We start from the raw sequence: 14713 nt of genomic DNA, 5'->3' as shown, positions 1-14713 counted from the left end.
AGAAGGCAGTAGAATGATATATACAAAATGTTCAATGAAAACATTGTTGTTCAAGAATCCTGTATCCAGCAGTTATTTTTTTAAAATGAACATGGAAATAAAGACATTCCCAGATAAACAAAATTCAAGTGAAATTGAATTGAATTGCTGGCAGAATTACTTTACAAGAAATACTAAACGTAGTGCTTCAATTTTAAAGCAAGCAAAATCATATGGCAATTCAAATCCACATTTAAAAAAGGAAAGAACATTGGTAAAGATAATTATGAATTATAAAAGACAGTATAAATGCATATTTCTTCCCCTTTCTTTTCTTAACTAATTAAAAAGCTTTTATATAATACACATATAATGTATTTGGGGGCCTATAACATATGGAACTATAATATACTTGCCAATAATAGCACCAAGGACAGTAGGAAGAAAACTGTTTTGGGCTCAAGAAATGACTCCATTTAGTAACACAAATTCATAGGAATAAATAAAGAAAACTGAGGATGATGAATAAGAAGGTCAATATAACAAAAGCTGTAAGTATATATACATGTATATATATGTAACTATGTATTTTTTTCTCTCAATTTTTTAAAAGACAAAATGTATAAAAAATCATAACAATGTAATTTTGGATTTACAACATTTGTAGATGTAAAATGAATAACAATAATACAAGAAAAACGTGGAAAGGGATTAGAACTAACACCTGTAATTAAGTTAATATAAATCTGAAGCTATTTTTGAAAAGTTAAGTTCTAGAGCAATCAGTAAAGGCATAATTTTAAAATTTTTAAAAATGTATCAAAAAATTATTAAAGAAATTAAAATGCTGCATGAGAAAATATTCACTAAATGCCAAAGGGAGCAGTACAGGAGGAATAGAATATATATATATAAAAAAATGAGACATATAGAAAACAGAAAGTAAAATGTCAAATGTAAATCCAACTACATCAATAATTACCTTAAATGAGAATGTTTCAACTATGTGCTGCCTATAGGAGACATACTTTAGATTCAAAGATACAAATAGATTAAAGTTAAAAGGATGAAAGAGATATATCATGCAAGCAGCAACCACAAGAAATCTGGAGTGCCGGACAAAATAGATTTCAAAACAAAAATATTAGTAGAGATAAAGGGGAACTTTTGTAATCATAAAAGAGTCAACCTATCAGGAAGATAACACAATTTTATATATGTGTGTGTGTGTGTGTGTGTGTGTGTGTGTGTGTGTGTATATATATATATATATAGCACCACAATACATGAAGTGTAAACTCAAACAGAAAATTCAACAATAGTAGTTGGAAACTTCAGTAGCCCACTTTCAATAACGGATAGAGCAACTAGGCTAAAAATCAACAAGGAAATAGAAGACTTGAACCACAGTCTAAACCAATTATACCTAACAGACTTCAATAGAACGTTTCGTCCAACAACAGCAGAATATATATATTCTTCTCAAGTGTATATGGAACATTTCTCAGGATACACCATATACTAGGTTACAAAACAAAACAATAAATTTAAAAGAATAGAAATAATTTAAAAGAATAGAAATAACTTAAAAATACCAAATGTGTTCTCTGACCAAATGGAACAGAATTAGAAATTGATAACAGAAAGAAATTTGGGAAATCTACAGATATGTAAAAATTAAACAACATACTCCTAAATAATGATCCAATTAAGAATCAGAAGAGAAATTACAAAATACTTTGAAATAAAAATGAAGACAGCAAATAAAAAACTTACAGAATGAAGCTAAAGCAGTGCTTAGTAGGAAATGTATAGCTGTGAATGTCTACGTTTTAAAAAACAATAAACCTCAAATCATAAATGTAATCTACCTGAAAACTGAAAAAAGAAAATCAAACTAATCCTAAAGCAAGCAGAAGAAAGGAAACAATGGAGATTAGAGAGGAAATTAATTTTATAAAGAATAGAAAAACAATAGAGAAAAATCAATGAAAACAAAAGCTGATTCTTTGAAAAGATTAGCAAAATCGGCCAAACTTTAGCTAAATTGACCAAGAAAAAAACAAAACAAAACAAAACAGAGAAGACTGAAATTACTGGAATCAGAAATGAAAGACAGAACATTACTACCAACCTTAAAGAAATAAAAAGGATTCTAAAGGAACACTATGAACAATTGTATGTCAATAAATTAAACAACTTAGATGAACTGGATAAAGTCCTAGAAAGACATGAAAGTGTCTTCTGGTTACTGTGTTTATAGTGCAGGCATGGTAGTGGAAATAGTTAGACCTGTTAGCTGTGAATGGCAAGAAAGGATGGTGGCTCAGTGAGAAGGTTAGCACTGGACCTGGTGAGAAGTGGTCAATCTGGATATACTTGGAAGGGAGGACCAATGAGATCTGACAGGTCAAATGTAAGAGGGAGTCAAAGATGACTCCTTGTTTTTTTCCTAGAAGAACAAACAGTATAGCTTTTCCATCAACTGACAGGGGAAAGATCCTAGGTGGAGTTGTTTTGGGAGTGTGCAGGATATCTTTTATTTACCACTGTGCGGGCACTCTACCCGTCCTCATTCTGTTCTGTACCCCGGTAAGCCTACTGTGGAGTACATTACTGATGTTGTGCTCTCTGGGTCTCCAGTGTATGTTCAGCCAATGAGGGGCACTGGTATGAGATTCAAAGGAAGGAAGAGTTGCTTTAAGCTGGTTACACTCCTACAGGAGTCACAGCTCCTGTCGATTACTTCCATACCTCTCTCTCTTTCTCTCTCTCTATCAGTGACAACCGCTTCCTCTTTTCACTTCTTTCCCCTCCAAGATTGATGCGACAATAACCACCTTTGTTAAGCACTGGGGCACTGCACTGCCCTCTGTGGTTTCTCCTCACCCTGTAAATAGCCTCTTTATAAACTGTCCTCAAATTAGCCAATTAAAGTGTACCATTCGTTTCTCTTGCCAGGATTAGGACTGGTATGAAAGGAAGATCAGAAATTTGGTTTTGGAATTACTGAGATGTTAAGGAAGAGACGAGAATGGGCAGTGGGATATTTGAGTCTGGAATGCAGGAAAGAGGCCTAAAGACAGGAATTTAGGAGTCACTGGCAGAAAGAAGATAGAACCAGAAGACTTGATGAGATCACCTCGGGAATGAGGGAAGATAGAGAAAAGCCTATTTAGAGTCGATTTTAAAGAGAACAAGAACTGGAGTGAGCAAGTATAAACAAGTCTTGAACGTTGCTACAAAGGGGCCAGTGCATGGGTAATGGCCGAGGAGGAAAGAGAAGTTCTGTTTTTGTGTTCATTTTGTTTTATTAAGATGGGAGAAATAACTGCATGTTTGTATGCTGACAGACATGATTCAGTAGAAAGGGAAAAATAATAATGCAAGTGAGAAATGGGAGAATTGCTGGAGGATGCTGTCGAATAGGAAAGGGTGGGACCTAAGGCACAAAGGAGTGGGGAGATTGCCTGAGGTAGAGCACAGGGTACAGACGGTTCACCTACAGTAACAAGCAGGAAGGCACAGTGTGAGGATTCTAATTTCTCTTCTGATTGTATTTTCTCAGTAAAGCAGGAAGCAAAAAGATAAACCAGGAGTGAAGATGGGAGGGAGGGGTTGAAATTAAAGGAGAGGTTGTGAATGGTTACCTACAAGTGAAAACATTAGGAATTTAGGAAAATGTAGTCTGAATGTTGGCAGATCAAAGGAACACATGAAGTTCACTATGTGAATTTAAAGTGGTACCATGTTCAGCTGGAAGGAGGCAGTGCAGTTATAGAGTAAACAGACAGTTTGATTCAAAGGGGAGTTGGGGTTTTACTAAGCAAGTATGACAAAGCTGTGTGGCCTTGGACAAGTTATTTAACCTCTCTGAATTGTAATTCCCTCATGTGTAAAATGAGTATAATAATACTTATCATGAAGAATGCTATATGCATTACATAACACAAATCAAAACTTATCAAGTGTCTGGCACATAGCAAGTGCACAGTAAATTTCTGCTAGATTTATTGTTATTGGAGCACCTATTTGGGCTACGAAAATTTCTTAAGCGCAAATATTTGTTTTAATCATATTTACAGTTACCGTATGCTTCTCTGGAATAAGTGCTGTTCAGTTCAATTGAGCGCACATCAAAGCACATGCCTTCTCAGCTGTCGGGGGCCTAGAGACTACAACTGTGTTGCCCTTGACTCACATCATTTCACTTCAACAGGGCATGAGCCTACAAAAAATACGGCTTGGGGAATCATTTACATAACTCCGCAATGCTTCAATTCCGCTATGGAACAACATGTGGAAAGCCAAGCTCTTTAGTGTTAGACTTCTAATATTTAATCTTTTTGTGAAATTCTTGGCAACAGCCTTAAGGCAAGTAAGAATTGAGTTGCTTAGATTGGTACAACTTTGAAGTTATTCCTCTGTTCCTAGCACTAGTACTCTAAAAATAGAAATTCCGTGCAAGCACAGTTTGTATGCCTTGCTCGCCTTTTCAGTCATCATTTCTTTTATTCTGGACATTGATTACACTTGATTAAGTGTTTATATCACATTACTTTGGCTATATTTACTCATTATATTTACTTCAAATATTTTGCTTTAAGAAATGGAAATTATGCACTGGTACATTCCTAGAGAGAACTGACACTATCTTTGCTGGGATTTTCTTTTTTCATTTGTTTCAAGAGAATTTGTACTCAGTTGTTGAAGCATTTTTCTTATGGCTGATTTAAACTTTCATCACGTAATTCCAACATCTGATTCATGTTGAATTGGTGTCAACTGATTGTCTTTGCTCATTCAAGTCACAATTTTCTTGGTTCTTAGTATGACGGGTGATTTTTTGTTGTGTCCTAAACATATTGACTATTATGTTCGGAGACTCTGGATCCTATTTAAATCTTTTAATTTTAGCAGGAAATCACCCCGTTTAGGTTTAGCACATGGATCTTGACCTACTTTTTTTTTTTTTTTTGAGACACAGTCTTGGCTGTTGCCCAGTCTGGAGTACAATGGCGCAGTCTCGGCTCACTGCAACCTCCGCCTCCAGGTTCAAGTGATTCTCCTGCCTCAGCCTCCCACCACCACGCCCAGCTAATCTTTGTATTTTTAGTAGAGAAGTAGAGATGGGGTTTCACCAGGTTGGCCAGGCTGGTCTGGAACTCCTGACCTCAGGTGATCCACCTGCCTCGGCCTCCCAAAGTTCTGGGATTACAGGCGTTAGCCACTGTGCCCGGCCTTGATCTACTTTTGTGTTGTGCTTTGTATGATACACTTTAATTCTCAGAGCCTTCAAGGCATTATTTTGGTCGACTTGGTTTATCTGGTGTCGATGGGGTTCTCAATGGTCCCTACAGGTGCTTCCTGAGAGGGTTAAGAGGTTTCCCTAGGCTAAGCCGCTGTGTGTCTCCTGGTCTGGAAGAGGCCTAGCGGGATTTCCTCTCTGGACAGGGAAGGAGAGTCTGGAGCCTGCGGGAACACAGCCTTCCCAGGTCAGGCTGCTTGCCGTAGCTGGGTCTCTCTGCCCAGTTTCAACCCTCCCACCTTCACCCGAATGTCTCTGGGCTATAAATAGAGATTTTGTTATTTATTTATTTATTTATTTATTTATTTTTTTAAGTGCAGTGGTGCGATCTCAGCTCACTGCAACCTCCGCCTTCCGGATTCAAGCAATTAAGTGCCTCAGCCTCCCGAGTAGCTGGGATTACGGGTGCCCGCCAACACACCTGGCTAATTTATATATATATTTTTTTGAGACAGAGTCTCGCTCTGTTGCCCAGGTTGGAGTGCAGTGGTGCAATCTTGGCTCACTGCAAGCTCCACCTCCTGGGTTCAAGCCATTCTCCTGCCTCAACCTCCCCAGTAGCTGGGACTACAGGCGCTCGCCACCACGCCCAGCTAATTTTTTATATTTTTAGTAGAGACAGAGTTTCACTATCTTGGCCAGGTTGGTCTTGAACTTCTGACCTCATGATCCACCCACCTGGGTCTCCCAAAGTGCTGAGATTGCAAGCATAAGCCACTGCACCCGGCCTAAATAGAGTTTTAAAATATAAATCATTCTCCTTTTCTACACAATAATATTTATAATTAATATTAAGAACCGTGAAAATATCATTACACAAATAAACATTTGAAAATCACTTTAATATTTTTATTTTAAAAGCTTTCAAAGTCACAGAGTTCAATGAATAACACTGAATACTCATATACACCTATCTGGGTTCACCTACTGTAATGTTAAACAGATAAAATATAGGACTCCCAGTTAAATTTGAATTTCAAGTAAAAAGCCAAATAATTTTTAAAGTTATGTATGCATACAATATTTTGTACCTACTTATATTGAAAAATTATTTGTTGTCTATCTGAGATTCAAATTTAACTGAGTATCCTGTGTTTTTCTTTGGTGAATCTGACAGCCCTAACTTAACTGCTAACATCTGGCCTCACTCATTCCAGTCTTTTCTCTACATATACTTTTCCTTTGCCAAACCATCTGGGGAAGACTTTAAAAATAAAATCACAGAAGGTTTCATATGTGTATATGAAGCAGAATTGTCTGCCTTGGTTTTTTTCATCTAGTACTCAAAACTGTATTTTTCCATTGGTTATTACATAGCACTAATTCCCCACCCCTGCCTAGATTTTGGCTAGTTTCAAGTGCACAACCATGATGTAATTACAAAAACGCTTCAACTCTTATATCAGAAAGCCAGATGCTGTCACCAGTGAAACAATAATCAAGAGGCCTCTGAGCACCACCCTTCTAGAATTGATGCTAAAACCATTTCAAGCGAAGGGCAAGCGTTCTATGAAAACTCTCATATTGACTAAGCAGTTACCATTGCTTGGTTCTTGAAGATGTTCCAGCTTTTCTCAGTTTCTTTAGTATGAGAAATCTCACCCAAATTCTACTTTATGTGGACATATCCATATTTATAGGTAACCATTTTAACTTAATGATTAAGAGCACAAGTCTAGGTTTCAGAGAATTGTGGGCTGAAATCCTATCTCCTGTAGTTAGGCTAATTAAGGGAGGTCATTTCTCTCATCTGCATAATGGAATAAAATATCTACACCTTGCATTTGTTGCAAGGCTTAGGAGAGCACTGTGCTTGGCACGTAGTAAGCTAGCAATCGTCATGCTGCTGTCCACCACAATTTATCACTTTCACCAAAGCCAATTTTATGTTATGTGTTCCTGATCTTTCCCTGGAAATCATATCCACACTAGTTTGAAGGCTTCTAAACCACAGCTACTGCTCACAACCATCTTATTACAACATATTTGAATACTGTAGTCGTGCACAAAAGCAGAACGGAAGTGAAAAGAGATGAGGTCTCAATTGTGTTCTCAGACCCCAACCACACAGACACAAGTCAGGGACCACCAGCTAGATAGAAGTATAGTAGTAAATTTGGCTCCATCAATGACCACATGATGTGTATGTGTTTGTCTGTGTGCATGTGTGTGTGTGCTCTACAAATGAGATGATACGAAAATATGTTAAAAGTTTATGTGTCATATATAGGAAATGATTTTTCCTTCACACATGAATTCATGTTAGTCAGATACTTATCAGATTAATGTGTACAGTTTAGGTCATGAGACCTTTTTTTTTTTTTTTTTTTTTTTTTTTGACAAATTCTTGCTCTGTTGCCCAGGTTGGAGTACAGTGGTGCAAAGAGGGCTCACTGCCGCCTCCTCAACCTCCTGGGCTCAAGTGAATCTCCTGCCTCATTCTCTCAAGTAGCTGAGACCACAGATGCATGCCACTATGCATGGCTAACTAAGCAATTTTATAGAGATGGGGTCTCGCCATGTTGCCCTGGCTGCTCTCCAACTCCTGGGCTCAAGTGATCCTCCTGCTTCAGCCTCCCAAAGTGCTGGGATTACAAGTGTGAGCCACCAGTGCCTGGCTCAAACCTTTAAAAAAAGTGTGGAGGCACTGGAACAGATTCAGAAAAGGGAACTACAAATATGCAAATACTGACATGACAAAAAGTCAAAAGAATTGAAATTGTTTAGAAGGACCAGGATAAACTGGTTCATTTTTAAGAATAGTAAAGGTTTTCTAGGAAGATTCCAATTCACTATTCCTGTGTTCACAGAGGATCAAACAAAGGGAAATGATTACATTGAAATCGTGTACCTTTTTACTTTGTATAAGGAAGAGGTTCTAGGAAATTTGGTGGGAGCTTTGACTTAAGCTTTGTATATAATCACCAGTCCTGGCTATTTTCGATTTGGCATCAACCTGAAGCCAGGGGCTGTGGTAGATGAATGTGAAGGTTCTTTCTAGCTTTGAAATATAACTGGAAAAGAGCAAGGCACTCTGTATGGAAGATATGTTGCACAATTTAAAATCTGTTAAACAATTACTGAAGAGATGGGTCAGCCACCATGCAGAGATGAGTATTTTGGCATGCTCTGATTGTTCACAGAGCACAACATGAAACCCATCAATCAGCTTTTAACAGACAATTCCAGGTCAGCCAGACTGACTGGATTTTTAGTGCTGATTGCATTGGATTTGCATTTGCTATTACGAAAGACGACAACCGACAATTTCTTAGAACATAAATCATTGCGCGTGCCTTGACCCGTGACTGGAGAAATGAAGAAAATTTTTAGAAGTTGCCATTGAACTAACAATTCTCAGTATGGATGGAGCTGTTTCCTTTATTAAATTCAGGATGGATTCATTCTAGGAACAATTTTGGTGTAGTGGGTCTCATTTATTATAGATTACCAACTTGCAGGGATTGGCTGCCAAAATACTTTGGCTCATTCTCAAACCCCAGCAATTGCATAAATTTTTCCTCTCCTCCTGCTCCAGAGCCATTAACAATAACTCTAGTTGTCTTTTCTTCTTATTTTATCTACTGCTTTTGTCTTGAGTCCCCTAGAAATTTCTGTATGCTGTTTATATACTGCAATATATTAACGATGATTCATAGCCATGTATTGATTCTTGTGATCCTTCCAAAACTGTGTGACTTTGTTCCTCTACTTGGTTTCTATGTCCCTCTACTTGGTTCTGTAAGTCGTATTTCTCCTCTCACTTATACATGGAACAGCACAGACACTCGTAAATGAAACATGTATTTTCCAGTCAATGTTTATTGTCTCTGACCAGATCTAAAGGACTTGGTTGACTGCATGAACAAAACAAAACAACAACAATAACAAGACAAATCAAAGCAAAAACCCTGTGATTAAATAAGCTGGAACTTGATCTCCCACCTGCAAGTGGTCTGGAAGTGGAAAGATCGGGGCTGGCAAGGCAGCTCTAGTGTTACGATGGCCATGGACGCTTTCCCAGCCTCATGGTCTGCTGGGTTGCCCTAGTTTCTGTCACGACATCCACATTCCAGGAAGCTGAGTGGAGGAGGAGATGGCAGTAGGGCAGATTCACCTCTTTCAAGGAAATTTCCTAGAAGTTCCACACAACATTTCTAGTTGATTCTCATTGGCTGGGACTAGATACATGGCCACTCCCAGACTCAAGGGAGTCTGGGAAGTGTCATCTTTTACTCCAGGTGACAATGTGGTCTACTAAAAACAAATATTCTGTTATTGTGGAGAAAGGAATCAGTAAATGATGGACTAGACAATGATCAGCATCTACTGCAAAGCCCACCTCAGGCTTTGGCAAGAAGAGCCTCAATCCAGATCCAGTGATTTAAGACATCAGTGTGGTGTGGACATTCCCCTTTGGTAACAGTGCACCAGGTGCTGTGTTAAGTGCTTCGTCATAAAATCCTCATGAAAACCCAGGAAGAAGGTGCTACTATTATGTGTCAAGGCTAAATAGTTCCATTTCATAGATGACAAGACTGAAGTACATACTGGATAAAGCCATGCAATTAGTTTATAGTAACTAAGGTAATGTATTCTTTACATAGTTCATAGTGAAGCTGGTGATTGAACCCAGGCAGTCAGATTGCTAAACATATGATAGTAACCATATTCCTGTGTTGCCAGTGGAGCAGAATGGGAGCATCGCCTTTCCAAGAATTTTCCAGCATAAACTATGGCATAACTCTCAGGGATTCTGTGATGTTGCCTTTATTATGCTCACACAGACATACACATGTATGTGAAAAAATTAACATCTCTGCTTTCATTTGGACATGATAGGCAATTTTCAAGACTTGCTATCAACACTTATACTTAGATGTTGGTGCCATCCTTCTTCTACCTCATGTTTCATTTGTTAAGTGTTGTCTTTATTTTTCTGATTACTAGAAACATGGAACTGTGTAAAGTTTATTTCACGTGAGCTATTTGCTGCAATCCATTCCTTCTTCTGAAGCACTTTATTCCTACAGCTACCTAGGACAGTTGAGATCTAGCCATGATTCAAGACGGGGCTGTCAGTCCATTTGATTGGGGAGATGGCCAAACCCTTGTGAAACCTTGTCAGCTTAGGCACAGGATTGATGACAGGTTCATTGTGGAAAACAAGATTAAAAAGATTTGGAGGATTGATTTTGGTCTAGAGAAAGATGCTCTATTGCTTTGATTGCAATTTTGATTGGCAAATTGGAAAATAGAAGTTAGTCCTACTGAATGTCAAATGAATGGAATGTTACTGTAAGGGAAAATAATTTCAAACAATTTGTGTTTTTTTTAAATGCATATATTTTTCTAACTCAAACATTGTAATCCCTTCATATGAAATAAAAACCTACTAGTCAGGAGTCCATTACATAAATACATCATGTCAGCTGATGTGAGAAATAGTCTTCTTTTAAAATAACTGATGAAGAGTAGAGATTTAATGCCTTTGAATTCATTATTATTTTACACTGTTGTGAAGAAGAATTTTTATAGTTCATTGTTTCCATAAGTCATCTTAGAGTTTTCCAGAAAGAACTGAAAGAAAATGGAATAAAGATATAGCCAGCTTTTAAAAATGTCTATTATAGAAATTGTCACATGTATTAAAAGAGTAGAGATAATACTACTGTGATCGTCCATGGGACCATCACTTAACTTCAGCAGTTACCCGCACGCGGCCAGTCTTTAATCTCCACCTCCACCCTCATCTCCCTTCCCCTGTACACACCGGGTCCTTTTGAGTAAATCTCAAACATCATCTCTCATATCTGTAAATACTTCATTATGAACCTGTGCAAGTTACAAGATTTTCTAAAAAAATATGCCCAAACTTATTATCATGCTTGAAAAAAGTAATGATGGTATTGAGAATATTATGTGCTTCTCTCTTCTTTTTAAAAAGTTAGTGTGCATAAATCAGGACCCTAGCAAGTTCACACATTACATTTGGTTGTTATGTCTCTAGTATTCTTGTAATATACAGGTTCATTTTTTCCTTTTTTTTTTCAATTTATTTATTGAAAAAATTCTTGTGGAGTATATATCACATTGTGGGTTTTGCTGATTTGTTTATACCCCTGTGGTGTCATTTATTGTGTTCTCAGTCCCTTGTATTTCTATAAATTAGATTTAAGTTTGATTTTTTAAAATGTCTGCCAGAATATTTCATAGATGTTGTTGTGTACTTCTTATTGGATCACAATATTGCATTGCGTCAGGAGGAACATAATTCTTCCTATTTTATCACATCAGGAGGAACATAATACAAGTTGTCTCCCTGTTTATGATGTTAAGAGCGATCAATTTTTGATGGGTAATGTCAGCCAAATCTTTCCTTATAAAGTTCCTCATCAGCTTTTTACCTAATAATTTTAGTAGCTGTTCACCACGTAAAATGAGATAGTCCAATTCTATAATTTCTTCTTCATATATCAGCTGGAATTCTTCTAGAAAAAAAATGGCTTTCCTGCATTAACTATTTGGTTACCTTGAAGTGCTCTTTGTACAGAAAAGGTGTATAAATGCTTGAGTTTTGACAATAAAAATTTAGAATAATGAACTTATTCCTTAACAACTGGCAAAATTCACCAATGAGCTTTTTAAAATTATTATTGGGGTAAGCAAATGATTTTAAACATATTTAACAGGCTAAGTCCTCTGCTGTTATTATTCCTTTATATAATCAAATTGTTCTGTCTTTGGAAGCCCCAGATCTGGAATCAGGACTTTCTACAAAGTTCCTTTTTAATGGAGAATGGTATTTAGAATCCCTCGTCTAGTTGCTGAGTTGATCAACGTCTCTAGACCTTTTCAGTGGTCAAAGGTAGAAAAATAGTTCAGGAGTCTGTACTAATACTTCCAACACCAATTTTGGTTGCAGGACTTTTACTTATTTAACTTATATTTGTATCTTTTCCTTCTTTCACTGAATGCCTTTGATCCTAAATGAAATAATATAAATATTTATTTACTTTTTATTATAATAGTATCAGAATGACAATATATTAAAACTAACTTTATGATTACTGAGAAGAGTCTCGATTACTGAGGAGACTTTTTTGCACTTCTTTTGTTCTTAGAATGTAACCCACTAGTGATATATGGTAAAATTACTGTTTTAAAGTCACTTTGAAATAAGCCTTCTCTGAGTGGTTAAGTCACCAACTCAAAAATAGTTAGGTTTATTATTTTCTTTTAGCTTTCTTATTCTAAGAATTGATTTTTAAGTTCATATTTTTTTGATGATGTACATATGTTTCCAGAGTAAAATCTACAAAATATTTTTAAAAACTGTCATATTCATCCCCTCACCCAATTCTCATTCTGACCTAAAGGTAGCCCATGCTTTTAGTTTTAGTTTATCTCGGCATTTTTTTTTTTTTTTTTTTTTTTTTTTTTTGAGACAGAGTCTCACTCTGCCGCCCAGGCTGGAGTGCGGTGGCCGGATCTCAGCTCACTGCAAGCTCCGCCTCCCGGGTTTACGCCATTCTCCTGCCTCAGCCTCCCGAGTAGCTGGGACTACAGGCGCCCGCCACCTCGCCTGGCTAGTTTTTTGTATTTTTAGTAGAGACGGGGTTTCACCGTGATAGCCAGGATGGTCTCGATCTCCTGACCTCGTGATCCGCCCGTCTCGGCCTCCCAAAGTGCTGGGATTACAGGCTTGAGCCACCGCGCCCGGCCTATCTCGGCATTTTTAAAGTAAGCCACTGTGTGTGTGTGTGGTGTGTGTGTGTATATGTGTGTGTGTGTAACTATCTGTAGTGTCCCTCTTAGCTGGAAGATGACATAGCATACACACACAATACAAATGGCTTTTCTCATTTAACAATATATCTGTGATTACAGGTGCATAGTGCTCCCTTTGTTGGTATAACCTTAGTTTATTCACCTTGTCCACAACTGGTGGGCATTTGGAATCTTCCTAGTGTTTTGCTATTTCAGAACTGCTGCAATAAGCAGCCTTCTTTGCCAGTTACAATTTATTTGACTACTTTGTTGATAAAGGCATTCGGGTTACTTCAGAGTTTTCCTGTTATAAACCAAAGTGTGATAAACATCCCTGCAGATGCAATCTTTGTTATCTTAATAGATTGAAGCTTTCTGAGAGCAAAGCATTTTATTTCTGCTATATGCGTACCATGAAATGCATCATCAGTTGGAAGGCATTCCGGAATTCTTAATAAATTAAACTGAATGAGTCATGAAAGAGACATTAGAAGAACACATTCATATTTCTGGAAAACATATGCAAATCAATGTGTTACTGATCTTCAGTACCAACAAAGTAAGGATGCTTTTCTACCAAAAGGATTGATATTCACATTTTGTTTATAGGAAAGTTTCTTTAAAGAGAAAATTTCTCAAATAAACACTGAACAAAGTTAAAGGAAGGGAATATGAGTGGGGTAGTGTTATTTATTAAGGAACTACCACACTCAAATTAGTCAAACAGACCACAAAAATTAATCGAGAGCCTAGTATGTGTCAAGCTGCTGATCCAGGGGCCGGGAGTCTTGTTAAATGAAACATACTGCATTCGTGCCTCGAGGATCTTGTTTTCTAGTGGACAGGCATAAGTGGGAAGGCACAGATAATGAATACAGGGAGAAACATGTAACATATCTTAGGAAACTGATAATGGCTGGAGAGAAAACCTTGGGAAACGGAATGGGGTAGAATTCAGAGCCAAGGTGATGTAGACAGCTTTTAGATAAGAACGTGGGCTGGTAGATTTAGGGACAGGAGAATAGAGTGGTTCCTTTCAGAGTGCATATGCTTTCCCTGGGAAGAATGAAGGGAGGGTGGGTGCTGAGAGGATCCTGGAAGGTGGGAAGTAATTGATTTGGAGTGTGGGAATGTAAAGTTATTAGGGAAATGTCATTGATACTGTGTTTGGGACTTCACCTGTGAGAGGTTATTCAACAAAAGCTGTCCTTCCAACACCCCTTGCTAAAAGAAATATTACAGCCCATGGTCTGGCCAAGGGGGTTAAGAACATCTCCCTTCCATTCCCACTGTTGTAGGGAAAAAGCAGGTTCTTGTCACATGACCAGGAAAGAGTAGGCTTGTGGACACACAGAAGGGTGAGAAGGGGAATTTATTGGGCAAAAAGGAAAAAGGAAAAACAACTCAGCAAAGTAAGACAGAGTCCTGCTAATGGGCTCTCCACCTCACTGATTGAATCCCAGGTTACCACCCAGGAACAGGAGAGGCCAGGCTCCTCCCTGCTGTAAACAGAGTGAACTTCCTGAGGTCCACCCTATCCTCCCACTGCGAAGACCGGTGGGAGATTCTCTGAGGACCTTCCCCCTTATCTGCCTCCTGCATCTATCACCACTAAGCTGATTAGAACAAGAATTAGCACTGGACTTGGTAGGCAAG

The sequence above is a fragment of the Macaca thibetana genome, chromosome 11 (assembly GCF_024542745.1).
Source record: "Macaca thibetana thibetana isolate TM-01 chromosome 11, ASM2454274v1, whole genome shotgun sequence".
NCBI lineage: Eukaryota > Metazoa > Chordata > Mammalia > Primates > Cercopithecidae > Macaca > Macaca thibetana.
This window is presented reverse-complemented; position numbering follows the sequence as displayed.